Below are 13,687 nucleotides of genomic sequence, written 5' to 3'. Positions count from 1 at the left end.
TGCCAAACCAAGTTGTCTAGTTTGAAGGTCTTGGTTCGCACACTTCGGTTGTATCCTCTTGCAACTTGCTGTTGGTACTCGGCGAGCTTTAACTGAGCGTCGTCGCGCTTCTCTTCTGTCAAGATCAGTCCTTGTTCCACGGCTTTGTCGTTAGTCTTTGGATCGAAGTTCTCTATTCTTAGAGTGGGGAACCTGGATTCTAGTAGGATCACGGCCTCCATGCCGAACGACATTGAGAATGGTGTTTGGCCTATTGAGCGCCTCGGGGTACAATGGTAGGTCCAAAGAACACGTGGTAGTTCCTCAGCCCATTTCCCTCTTTTGGAGTTGAGCCGACGCTTGATCCCGGCACAGACGGTTTTGTTTGTGGCCTCAGCTTGGCCGTTTCCTTGGGGGTAAGCTGGAGTAGAGTTGAAGAAGCGTATGCCAAATTCGGCACAGAGACTGGTTAGGTCTTTGCCAACGAATTGGCTTTCGTTGTCTGAGATAATGGTGTAAGGGACACCGAATCTAGTGACGATGTTTCTCCAGACGAATCTTCGTATGTCGGCTTCGGTGATTGTTGCTAGAGGTTCAGCTTCTACCCATTTTGAGAAGTAATTCGTTGTCGTGATCAGGAAATTGAAGCCTCTAGGGGCCATTGGTAGTTTTCCCACAATATCGAGCCCCCACTGGGCAAAGGGCCAAGGACTTGTGATGGGGGAAAGATTCTGGGCAGGTTGCTTTGGGATTGGGGAGAAAAGTTGGCATGGTCGGCATTTGCGGACGACTTCCTCGCAGTCTTTCTTCATGTTCTTCCAAAAGTATCCTTGACTGATTGCCCGTTGGCAGAGTGAACGGCCACCCGAGTGGCAGCCACAGCTACCTGAGTGAAGCTCAGCGAGAATATCTGGTACCTGGGTTGGGTGGACAACGAGGAGATAAGGGCCCGAGAAAGATTTCCTGTAGAGTTGGCCACTTTCGGAGAGCCAGTAGTAAGCGGCTTTGTTCCTGATGCGGTAAGCTTCCTTCTTGTTTACTGGTAAATTATCATGTTTGAGAAATGCAATGATCTCGTCCATCCAGCTTGGACCGAGTTCAACATTGAGGATCTCTGGGGTAGTGTCAAAGCTTGGGTGGTCGATAATACCGAAGTTGATAGTCCTAAATTCGGAGACCTTAGAAGTTGAGGCGAGGCCGGCAAGTGCGTTTGCATGTGCGTTGTGTTCGCGATTAATCTGTTCTATTCTGAAATTCTTGAAGTGCTTGAGGAGTTCAGTTGCCGTTGCTTGGTATTTTGACATTCGCGGGTCCCGAGCCTTATAGTCCCCAAGTACTTGGTTAACTATGAGTTGGGAGTCACAATAGATAACAAGATCGGAAACTTTCATTGCAACTACGGAGCGTAAGCCAGCAAGGAGGGCTTCATATTCAGCTTCGTTATTGGCGGCGGAGAAGTCTATGCTTGGAGAGCTCTCATGAAGTGTGCCACACGGGGAAACTAAGACAACCCTTGCCCCGGCTCCGTTGCTGTTGGAAGCCCCGTCGACATGTAGTCGCCAGATGTTGCCTTGAAAAAGTAGCCACGGTGGTGGTGCTTTAGTTGATTAGGTGACAGGTTGAAGAGTGGGAGTTTTGAGAATTTCTGTGTCTTCTGGTGTTAGTTCTGCGATAAAGTCGACAAGAATTTGACCATTGATCGCCGTTCGGGGCTCGAAACGGATGTCGAAGTTTGCTAACTCGACTGCCCATTTGGAGACCCTGTTGGAGAGATCAGCTTTGCGGAATAGGCTTTTTAGAGGGTGCTCTGTTAAGACAGTTATGGTGTGGGATTGGAAGTAAGGCAGGAGTTTTCTTGCTGCCGAGATGAGAGTGAGTGCCAATTTCTCAAGTGGTAGATATCGTGTTTGTGCTGGGAGGAGTGTTTTGCTTGTAAAGTAGATGGGCAGGTCGTCTGTGTCAACTCGCCGTACCAACACTGAATTGACTGCGTGGGTAGAGATGGCGAGATAAAGATACAAGGTCTCGTAATCCTTTGGTTTCACGAGTAGAGGGGCCGAGCTTAAGTATTCTTTGAGTTCGGTCAAAGCGGAGTCGCAATCCGCGGTCCATTCAAAACTTCGTCGACTCTTACCTTTCAAGGCATGGAAGAATGCGTAGCATTTGTCTGAGGATTTACTGATAAACCGGTTCAGAGCCGCTACCATCCCAGTTAGCCTTTGTACTTCCTTGATTGTCCTTGGTGGGCGCAGGTCTTTAACGTCTTTTATCTGGTTTGGGTCGGCCTCAATACCACGTCAGGTGACCGGTGTCCAAGGAATTTTCCAGCGCTTACGCCGAACGCGCACTTTTCAGGGTTTAGTCATAGCTTGTGTAGTTTAAGGATTTCAAAGACTTCCGCCAAGTCTTGCAGGTGGTTAGATTCCTTCTTGCTCTTCACAATGAGGTCATCAATGTAGGCTTCCACGGTGTGGCCTATTTGTTTTTGTAACATCTTGAATATTGCTCTGTTGAATGTGGCGCCTGAATTCTTGAGCCCAAAGGGCATGACTCGGTAGCAAAAGATGCCATATGGTGTGATGAAATCAGTTTTCTCCATGTCGTCGGGGTCCATGGCAATTTGGTGGTAGCCACGGTAGGCGTCTGGGAAGCTTAGCCGAGCATGGCCTGCCGTTGCATCCACAAGTTGATCAATCTTCGGGAGTGGGAACCAATCCTTTGGATAAGCGTCGTTGAGATTGGTATAATCCACGCAAACTCACCATTTGCCATTTTACTTCTTAATGACCACTGTGTTGGACAACCATGTTGGGTATTATATTTCTTGGATGGCATTGGCTTCCAGCAAACGTTTGACTTCTTCAATGACGGCGTCAGTGTGTTCGGCTGCAGAACGCCGCGTCTTCTCGATAACAGGCTTGGCATCTTTCTTGATGTTGAGAGAGCGACTGATAAAATCGGGATCGACCCCCGGCATCTCGTTGGGGGTCCAAGCAAAAACTTCTATGTTTTTCTTGAGGTATTGGAACATTTCTTCACGGTCGGCCTCGCTGATGTAAGAGCTGATTAAGAAGAATCGGGAGCCATCCTCGTTGATGGGTATTTGGACGAGGTCCTCTTCTGCTTTGTCTTCAGCTTGCTGGCCGACGTCATCGATCATGGCAATGTCTGAGACTTCGACCCATTGCACTTGCTTGGCTTTGGTGGAATTATGGACGGTTGAGACGTAGCACTTTTTAGAGGCTATTTGGTCGCCTCGTAGATCTTCCTGTCTCCTATTGACCGATGAAGCGAACGACCTAGTGGTAGGTTGAGGCTATTGCTTGCATGCCCTGTAGCCAAGTTCGGCCAAGAATTGCATTGTATGGGCTAGGTACGTTGACGACGATGAATTTGACGCTCAATGTTTTCGAGCCAACGACGACTGGCAGGAAGATTGGACCAAGTGGCCAAACGGGTGCTCCGTTGAATCCGATAAGGGGTACTTCGGCGGGTTGCAAGGCCGACTCTGGGTGATCAAGCTTTTTGAATAAGTCATAGTACATGACCTCCGCCGAGCTTCCCTGATCGATTAGAACACGCTTGACGTCATGGACTCCAATTTGGACGGTTACGACGAGGGCGTCGGAGTGTGGTGTTTGCACATGTTCGAGATCGCGCTCGGTAAAAGTTATTGTCCATTTGGGAACTCTTCTGGACGTGGATGTTTGGATCCAGGTCCTACCGCGAGTACTTGCTTGGAAGTGGATGCACGATTGAGGTCGGCCCGAAGGTTAGTTTCAGATTCCTTTGTCACGGGGCCATGAATAACGTGTATCGTCGGCCGCGGTTCATTTGGGTTGGGATTGCCAGAAGGTGGACGGGTGGGTGTTTTGGTTCGATCGATGTACTGATCGAGATGGCCTTGTGCTGCCAGACGCTCCAATAGTTCTTTGTATGGTGCGCATGCCGTTATGTAATGACCGAGCTCGTTGTGGTATGAGCACTTCTTTCGTGGGTTCTGATCTGGTTGGCCAGTGTCTTTGCCCAGCTTTCCTGTTGGCCATTCGAACCACGATTGCCTTATGATTTCCTTCAAGAAAGACCAGATGGGTTCTTTGAAGTATGTGGTTTTAGCCACATAGTCATGTACCTTCGGTTGGCACTTCTTTCCTTCCTTGATGCTGTGGACAAATTTCTTTAGCTGAGGCTACTGCGTTGCAACTGGTGCTGGCAGCTGAGGTGTAACCATTGGGAGGCTTGTAGTTGAGTTCGTTAGCCCTTGAGTCGCACGGTTCGCGTATAATTTTTCAAGAGCGCAGAACCGTTCCATGATGCGCATCAACTCACCCATGCCATGGGGTGGGCGAATAGCAAGTTCATCTAGAATCTTGCTGTTAATCTCCAAGCCATTTTTGAAGGTTCTTACGGCCCAGTACTCGTCGATTCCAGAAATTTCGTTGAATAGTTGCCAGTATCGTTTGGCGTACTGTCGGAGAGTTTCAGATGGGAGTTTTCGCATTTGGGACAATGACTCAGGCTCCTTGGTGGTCCTGTTGCTTGTGATAAAGCGAGTGTTGAAAGCACGTTCAAGGTCGGCCAAGTTTCGTATGGATCCAGCGGGCAATTTGTTGAACCACTAGAGTCCAAGGGAGCCGAGGTTGGACGGGAATGCTTTGCATTTGATTTCGTCCTTTGTGGTGCACAGCTCAATGGTTTGACGGAAGTGAATCAGGTGGGTGTAAGCTTCGCAAGTGGTTGGATCGAACTTTGTGAACTTTGGCAGGTGGAAGTTGGGTTCGGCCGTTGTGTTGATTATGTGGGACGTGAAAGAAGAGACGCCAAGGTCCTTCAGCTGCCGCTCAAAGCCAAGGTGCAGTGGTTTGCCGTGCCCATCCGTCTTTGTTCTTTTAGAGTCTCTGTTTGGGGATTTTTCATGGTTTCGATGCCGAAGCTTGTCTCGTAAATCTACTGTCGTTCGGTGAGGGCCGTCGACAGACTTTCCTCCATCCCTATGGGTCTTGGTTTCGTTCGGCTCTTCGATACGCACTCCTTTCCCGTTCCATCGAGCCTAGTTGTTATGGTCAAAATTTTCTGCTGGGATTTCCCCGAGATGTTCAGATACATGGCGTCTGGTTTCCACGGAGTCTCGGCTACGGTGGGAAACCGTTGTACGAGAGAACTCCGCGCGACCAGTCGAGTATGTGCTTATAAACGACTCTGTATCCCTAGTGTTGGTTCGATCGTGGTGGCTCTTTGAGCGGCGTGTTCCGGATGTTGTGGGCCATTTGTAAAGTATGATTTCCCTTGCATCTCCTGGATCTGGTGTGATGCCAAGGCGGTCCTTGACGGAGCCGCGGTGGCCAATTTCGTGAAGACGCTCTTGTGGTGATGGCGGGGGTGGTGTTTGCCTTCGTCGCCTCCTGATTTCGCCTCCCGCTAATCTAGATGTAGCAGGAGTGGTATCTTGCTGCATCTGTTTTTTCATTTGGGCAACTTCCGCCCTTAGAGCTGCCAGCTCGTTGTCCCTTTCGTCGTTGCGACGCTGTAACAAGTGGATGTAGGCCGTTGTTACGTCGTCCGCTGCTGGGGAGAGGCCGAAACTAGAGGGAGTGAAATGGACACGTGCCTCTCCGAGAACGGTGGAAGGATTGTGTTTCCATTGGCATCTTTGGCCCCTAAGACGGTGACGTCCGTCAGATCTCCGCCCATGGTGATTGAAGCTGTAGTGGTTGTTGAGAGGAGAAGGGTGGATTGAAGGAGGTTCGAGCCGTTTGGATTAGAAGTTTAAGGTTCACGTCGGGTTCACCAATTGTGTGGCTCGTGATCCTTGATTCAAGTCCTTCCTTTGCTGGTCTACAGGTTGCTTGGCCTTCTCGCTTTAACCTGCACAGTGAACGCACGACTAAGACCTGGCCGGGGTTGCCCGGCAAGGCCTTCCGGCGAGAGGATGAGAATGTGCAGAGAATAAAGTAAGGGATTAGGGTTTTTTTGGCATTGAGCAGTGTCTAGTGCGTACCTCTTTTAAGATCATTTCTCCTGTATTTATAGAGTCCGCTTAGCTTACCCTCCAAGGGCGGGCATGCGCCTTACACGAGCTGAGTGACATCACTAAACAGATCTGGTAATCATTTCAGGCGTGAGCTGGCACGCCCATGTGCGTCCATGATTATCTGTAGGCATAACCGTTTTAGCATGTGAGAGAGCACGTGATTCAACGGGCGACCGAGCTCCACATTCGGCCGAGTCTGACGTGAGACTCGGATGGGGAGTTTCCTAACAAAGCTGTCTTCCTGAAGGTGGCCGATCCTGAGTGACACCCTTCCGCTGCCAAGTGCAAGGCGGGCGTGTCGTCGGTTAACTTATGGGCTCCGGTCTGTGGCCGAATCTGGATCTAGGTTCGGCCACGACCGCCTAGTGCGGGCAAACATGTTCGGCCTACTACACCGTGTACTGTGAGGGAAAGTGAAGTTTTCGATCTAGGGCTTCAAACCAAACTATAGCTGGTGCCAATCGAGTTCAAAACTAGGTTGTGGCTGGTCAAACTCACGCCAAACGTTTGAGAAGGTAGTGGAATGGGTATATGGGTCTTGTTTTTAAAGAACAAGCAATGGCGGTGGGATTTGGTGCAGAAGAGAGAGAGAGAGAGAGAGAGAGAGAGAGAGAGAGAGAGAGAGAGGCGTGGGGAAGTGTTTATTATCTGGTGCAATTTCACGTTAGTGCTGAAAAAGAAAGGTTATATCAATAAAAATACGTATGACACCCTCTTTTCTTTTTTCATCTTTATTTTGTCTATCAAATGAGATAGTGAGAAATCATACTTCTTTCTTTTCTTTTCTCACTAATAAGGGAAATCACAGCCCTTTATTTTCTTTTCTCACCTAGTTAGCCAAAGGGGCTATGAGCGATCTGTCCGTTTTGAGCGGGTGGGTGTCTGATCAAGAGTTTTTGGCTGATTTGTCCTTTTTCTTTAAACAAATTGGAGAAATATCCACTTCTTGAAACATTTTGTAAAAATAGTCCATCGTGCATTACGAAAAGATGTAATGTCATTTTACGAAACTTGTGTGACAACAAAATCCATGCAAGCAAACTAACCAAATGTGACTAACTAACAAGGAAAAATGTTCAATCATCAAATCATATTGTTAGAATTTCGATGCAGCTGTGACTTGGGTAGATGAAAAGCTCAAAAAAAGATAGAAAAATCAACAATGAAAAACATGCATTTGAGAAACTTGTGAAAAAAAAAGCCATGATTAAAAACAGGGGATTCTCATAAACATCCATTTGTCTGGCTTTTCAATTTTCATACATGTGTAAGGCGACATCGGTAAAAGAGAAAGGAAATTAAGGATGTGGGTAATACCTAGGAAGAAGGTTGTTAGGGGAACGAGGAGGAGGAGGAGGAGGAGAAGAGAGACGCTGTGCTTAGATGCTATAGTCATTGAGTTCAAAGAGAGAGAGAGAGAGAGAGAGAGAGAGAGAGAGAGAGAGAGAGAGAGAGAGAGAGAACAAATTCAGTTTTACTATGGAGGGAGGATATAGAGCATCTTGAAGATGCGCAATGTAACGCCGCCAATTTTGGGAACGTTAAATAGACATTTTCATTGAAAAACTAAATAGAGTCTGACTCGATATTACATCATAAACTTAACAAAAGTACTTTTATTCAATAAAACAATGGGGAACTAGGGTTTCTATCTACTGCTCCGCTTGTTCTTCCATTCTGGCTAGCTCCTCGGCTCCAAAAGCTTCCAAAGTGTAGAGTTCACCCTGTTCATCTACAAGATCTGACACATTATACCAGCGTCGCCACCAATATAATATGCCAGGGTCACCAAAGGGTAACACCATGAGCTACAAAAGCTCAATAGAATAACCCATACCCACTAACCCTTAACTTACAAACTTTAGGGCAAATTCTACTTGACACATGCATATCTGTCAAACGGTTAACAATGACACATCACATTCACTATCGTTGGTGTCCATTATTTTTGAGTTTCTCCTACGCGTCATTTCGTAGACCGTGTCACTGGTTCCACTTTTCATTAACCAAATAAACATTTTCAAAATCGTTATCTTAACACACCCAACCTCAGTTCCGCCGTTCCGGTCTCCCGAGTATCCTCACAATGGTTCCGCCGAACAGGGTTCCCATTGGCACACTTTGCATTGGCTCCTCTTTGCGGATAACCAAGCCACACATCCAATCTCGGTTCTGCCGTTCCGGTCTCCCAAGTATCCTCACAATGGTTCCACCGCACCGGGTTTCCATTGGCACACAAAACACACACCACACAATGGGTTACCACGTCTGACTACATTGCGGTTTCCAAAACATTTCACCTTTTCAAAACATGCCTTTTCATTAACCACACCCTAGGTGCATGTTTCTACTTTCTTGATTTCCGTGTCTCGTTCTCATGCAATGACTCCGCGGTAGGACTTTTCACATACGTTGTCATAAATCATTCATGGTAATATCGAAACTAACTAGCAAGATCATCCAACTCTATATTACTGATCATGCTCAAATTCCTTCTTAAAGCATAACGCCACATGTACGGATGCCTTTGGAGTGAATATCATTTATGCTATACAGAAAACAAGTAATACAAACAATTCATAATACATGCTCATAATCATCCTAAAAGATAAAAAATACGAATACTTCTATTCAACGATAAAGTCTTATCTTTCGAAAACCGTTCTTTCTTCCTTTGTGGGAAATTCAATACAACATATGTTTACTAGAGTAAAAGTCAATTATTCCAACATGCTCATACTTCTACTAGCGAAAATAAGTTTACTAACTATCATGCATTTCAAACCTTATAGGGAATAGATAACCTTATATACTCAAAGATAGGGTATAAAAAGATTCTACGTTATACTTTCCAACATACGGTTCTATGTTATACATTGAGTTTAGTGGACAAGGGACTTTACCTTTCTTCTTGGCGGTAGTGACAACTACGGAATGTAAGTTGACGGTCGGGCAGAATAACTTCCTACGGTAAGCTTCCGGTAGCTTCGAAAGAGAAACGTTCCTCTCGAAACTAGTTTGTGACTAAACTACTACACTTTATGGATCGAAAGGGTGGTTTGGGATGAGTTTCTTGAAGATCTTAGGAAGAACTCAAGAACACTCAAGAACAAAAAGAACAAAGTAAGAACACAAGGATTTTCTAAAGAAAAGTTAGGATTGGAAGGTGTGAGTTGAATGGTGAGTGGGGAGTGCTATTTATAGCAAAATTTGGCTTTCCCTCTCCCTTCCTTGGCCGGCTCTCTCTCTCTCTCTCTCCTTTTTCCCCCATGATTTTGCTCGATTGTGTAGTCAAATCACATCACAAAGCATGCCATGCCTTGTCATCCAATTTTAGGTTCAAAATCTAGGTTATCATTAAGATTTTTTGACTAGTCATGTCCTAGATTAGGTTGCTTGCAAGAAAGAAGAAGATGATTGGCTAGATTGTACTTAGGAAGACTAGAAATGGGTTGTAAAGTTGTACTTAGGTTGAGTGTACAATAGGTAGATTGTGCAAGTATCCAAAACACATGCACACACTCCACCTCTCCCTTTCACTCTCGGCCTCTCTCTCCCTCTCCCTCTCCCTCTCGGCTTCTCTCTCCCTCCCTCTCTCTTTCTCTCTCTTCTTGTACTATGCACATATATATATATATATATATATATATATATATATATATATAAGTATGTAGGAAAGTAACCCCAGAATAATTAGGCTTTAAGGCTATAACTCTAGGTTTGCATGCATGGCATGGCTAATGTTGCTTCTTTTGGAAGCTAAATGATGGCCATGACTTGTCTTATCAAAGTTATGTACACATTGGTAAGTCAAATGTTCTATTGTCCAAGGGATAAGAATTTCCCTAGCATTTATTAACCAATGGATAAAGAAATAAAGAAGGTAGGTATGAGCTTGAATGAATAGTCATGGGGTATAATGATTATCTCTAATAGCCTAATGGTCCAATTAGGGTTAGGAGGGTTCATAAGGCTCAAGGATGGTCAAAAAGGTCCAATTAGAGTTATGGAAGAGTAACTAGGTGAATTGGTAGTCCGGTTCCTCAAACTAGTCGGTTAAAAACGAATTCTACTTACCATGTAGGACTTCTAGTCAAGAAATATAATTTTTATGAGCTTAAATCTAATTATGACGGATTATAGAAATTAAAAGAAAATTTTTAACAGCAATACTAAGTAATTAAAAGAAATTCCAATAAATAACGAAATTTTTATTCAATAAAATTCAGAGTCGTTACAAACTATCACCCTTAAAAAATTTCGTCCTCGAAATTAGGTGCACGCTCGAATTCGAACAAGTGAGGGTAATTCATCTTCATGGTTTCTTCTCTTTCCCATGTGGTTTCTTCGGAACCGCGGTGTTTCCACAAAACTCGCACCAACTTGACTGTCTTGTTTCGGATTGTCTTTTCATTTCGGTCCTGAATTTCTACTGGTTCTTCTTCGTATGTCACGTCTTCCTTGATGGTAAGGTCTTCCCAATTGAGGACATGCGTGGGCAATGCAAGATACTTGCGGAGCATTGAAACGTGGAACACGTTATGTACTCTATCTAGCTGCTGCGGCAGCACTAGACGATACGCAACCTTCCCGATTTTCTCCACGATGTCGAATGGTCCAATGTAGCGTGGGGACAGCTTCCCTTTTTCCCAAATCTGATGACTCCTTTCTTCGGTCTGATCTTCAAGAATTCATGATCTCCTACTGCAAAGGTTAATGGTCGGTTCCTTTTATCCGCTTAACTCTTTTGTCGGCTTTGAGCGGTCTGGATCCTTTGCCTGATGGTCTTGACCTTCTCCGTGATATCCCATACTATGTCAGGCCCAATCAATCCCGTTTCCCCAGCATCTGTCCTGATGGTCTTGACCTTCTTCGTAAGGTACCATCTCGATGCTGGCTTGGTAGCTGTTGTTGTAAGCGAACTCTACCAATGGTAAGTGCTGCTCCCAGTTTCCAGAAAAATCCAAAGCACAAGCTCTCAGCATGTCTTCCAATGTCTGAATAGTCCTCTCCGTTTGTCCATCTGTTTGTGGGTGGAAGGCCGTACTAAGCCTTATGTCAATTCCCAGCGCCTTCTGCAATCCTTTCCAAAAGTGTGATACGAAACGTGGATCCCTATCAGATGTAATCGAAAGAGGTACTCCATGAAGGCATACAATCTCACGAATATACAATAGGCTCAGTTGTTCCACGTTCTCTGTCATCTTAACAGGCAGAAAATGAGTAGATTTGGTGAGTCAATCCATAATTACCTAAATGGCTATGTTGGACTTGGCAGATCTTGGCAGTCCAGTCACGAAATCCATTGAGATGTGCTCCCACTTCCAGGTTGGTATTGGTAAAGGTTGGAGATCTCCTCCCAGTTTCTGATGTTTAGCCTTGACTTGTTGACACACTAGGCAGGTTGATACAAATTGGGCTACGTCCTTCTTCATTCCTTCCCACCAGTACGTTCTTCACAGGTCATGATACATCTTTGTACCGCCAGGGTGAACTGCGAAGTTTGAATGGTGAGCTTCTTGGAGTATGGCTTCACGAAGGGTCCCAATATTAGGTACGAACACCTTTCCTTTGAATCTCAGGTTGTTCTCGATTGTCCATCCTGGTAGCGCCTTTCCTTCTCGGATTCGATACCGAATGAACTCACAATCCTGTTCAAAGGTTTGGGCTAGTAAGATTTCTCGGTGAAGTGCCGGTTTCGCAACTAGAGCGTACAATCGAGCGTTTCCATTTTCTGATGATGGTCGCAGGTTGAACTCGTTGAGGGTGTCCATCATCTCCCATTCCTTAATAGCTGTCTTGACCTTTTGTGCCCTATCCTTTCGGCTTAGCGCGTCAGCTACCACATTGGCTTTGCCGGGGTGATACTGAAGTGTAAACCTGTAGTCCTCCAAGTATTCTATCCATCGTTGCTGCCTCAGGTTCAACTCTTTCTGAGTGAAAAGGTATTTGAGGCTCTTGTGGTCGATAAAGACTTCAAATAGTTTTCCCCACAGATAGTGACGCCAGGATTTGAGGGTGAATACTACTACAGCCAACTCTAAGTCATGCGTGCGGTAATTCTTCTCTTGTGGTCAAAGTTGTCGGGATCCGTAGCAGACAACTTTTCCATTCTACATCAGCACGCATCCCAGGCCATCTCTTGACGCGTCGCAGTACACCGTATAATCTACACCCCGCTCGAGAATGATGAGCATCGGTGCACTGGTCAGTCTCTTTTTTAGTTCTAGGAAGGACTTCTCGCAAACTTCATTCCATTCTAGCTTCACTCCTTTCTGAGTTAGCCTGGTCATTGGTTTGGCTAGGGTTGAAAAGTCTTGTATGAATCTTCTGTAATACCCAGCCAATCCTAGAAAACTTCTAATTTCGAACACTAAAGTTGGCTATTTCCAATTCAGCACTACTTCGACTTTGCTTTCGTCCACCGCAATTCCGTCTTTGGATACTACGTGCCCCAAGAACTTAACCACTTCCAGCCAAAACTCGCATTTATTTGCCTTGGCATAGGGTTGGCTATCTCGGAGTACTTGTAGTACTATCCAAAGGTGTTCCTCGTGCTCTTCCTTATTGGCGGACTATATCAAGATGTCATCAATGAACACTACTACGAATTTGTCTAAGTAGGGTTGAAAAATCTTGTTCATGAGACATGAATACTGCCGGAGCGTTGGTCAGTCCGAACAACATTACCACAAACTCGTAATGTCCGTATCGAGTGCAGAAGACTGTCTTGGCGATGTCCTCATCCCAGATCCTTAGCTGATGATAACCTGGTCGGAGATCGATTTTAGAGAAACAGGTTGCCCCTCTCAATTGATCAAATAGGTAGTCGATCCTAGGCAGGGGATATCGGTTCTTGACTGTGACTTGGTTTAACTTCCTTTAGTCAATACACAGTCAAAGTGTTCCTTCTTTCTTCTTCACGAACAAAGCCGGTGCTCCCCATGGTGATGTACTTGGTCTGATGAATCCTTTGTCCAACAGCTCCTGCAATTGGGTATTGAGCTCATTTAGTTCTGCAGGGGCCATTCGGTACGGTGCCATTGAGATTGGTGTTGTTCCCGATTGGAGCTCTATAGAGAAGTCTATCTCTCTTTGAGGTGGTAAGCCCAAAAATTCTTCAGGGAAAACATCGGCGTACTCGCAAACGATGTGCGGTAATCCCAATTCCATCCGGTCGGTTTCTTCCGTTTGGAGATTAGCTAGCCATCCAAACAGTTGATTCTGCCACCTAGATCTCTTTATCGTTGAACTTGCCGTTTGTCTATCCCCCTTAAATCGGAAATGAGTCCCTTCAGAGGTATGAGCCATCACCATCTTTTGGTGGCAGTCTATGACCACTCGGTGAGCTGATAGCCAGTCCATTCCAAGGATTACGTCGAAATTTGCTTTGTCGATCACTCTGAGATCGCAGGTCAGACGCAAGTTGGCTATTTCTATCTCGCACCCTCTACACTAAATTAACAGCTATACTCCCCCCCAATGGCGATGTGACCTTCGTACTCGTACCAAGGGGTTCTATTTCTAGTGCTAGAGTAGTTACGCAGGCAGTGGATATAAATGAATGCGATGCGCCAGAGTCAAACAAGGCTTGTACGTAGGTGCTATATAATAGTAGTGTACCTTGGATCACAAAGGGATCCTGCTCTTGCTCCTCAGTCTGTAGCACGAAGATGC

Source organism: Rhododendron vialii, chromosome 5a (assembly GCF_030253575.1).
Source record: "Rhododendron vialii isolate Sample 1 chromosome 5a, ASM3025357v1".
In the NCBI taxonomy this organism is placed as follows: domain Eukaryota; kingdom Viridiplantae; phylum Streptophyta; class Magnoliopsida; order Ericales; family Ericaceae; genus Rhododendron; species Rhododendron vialii.
This window is presented reverse-complemented; position numbering follows the sequence as displayed.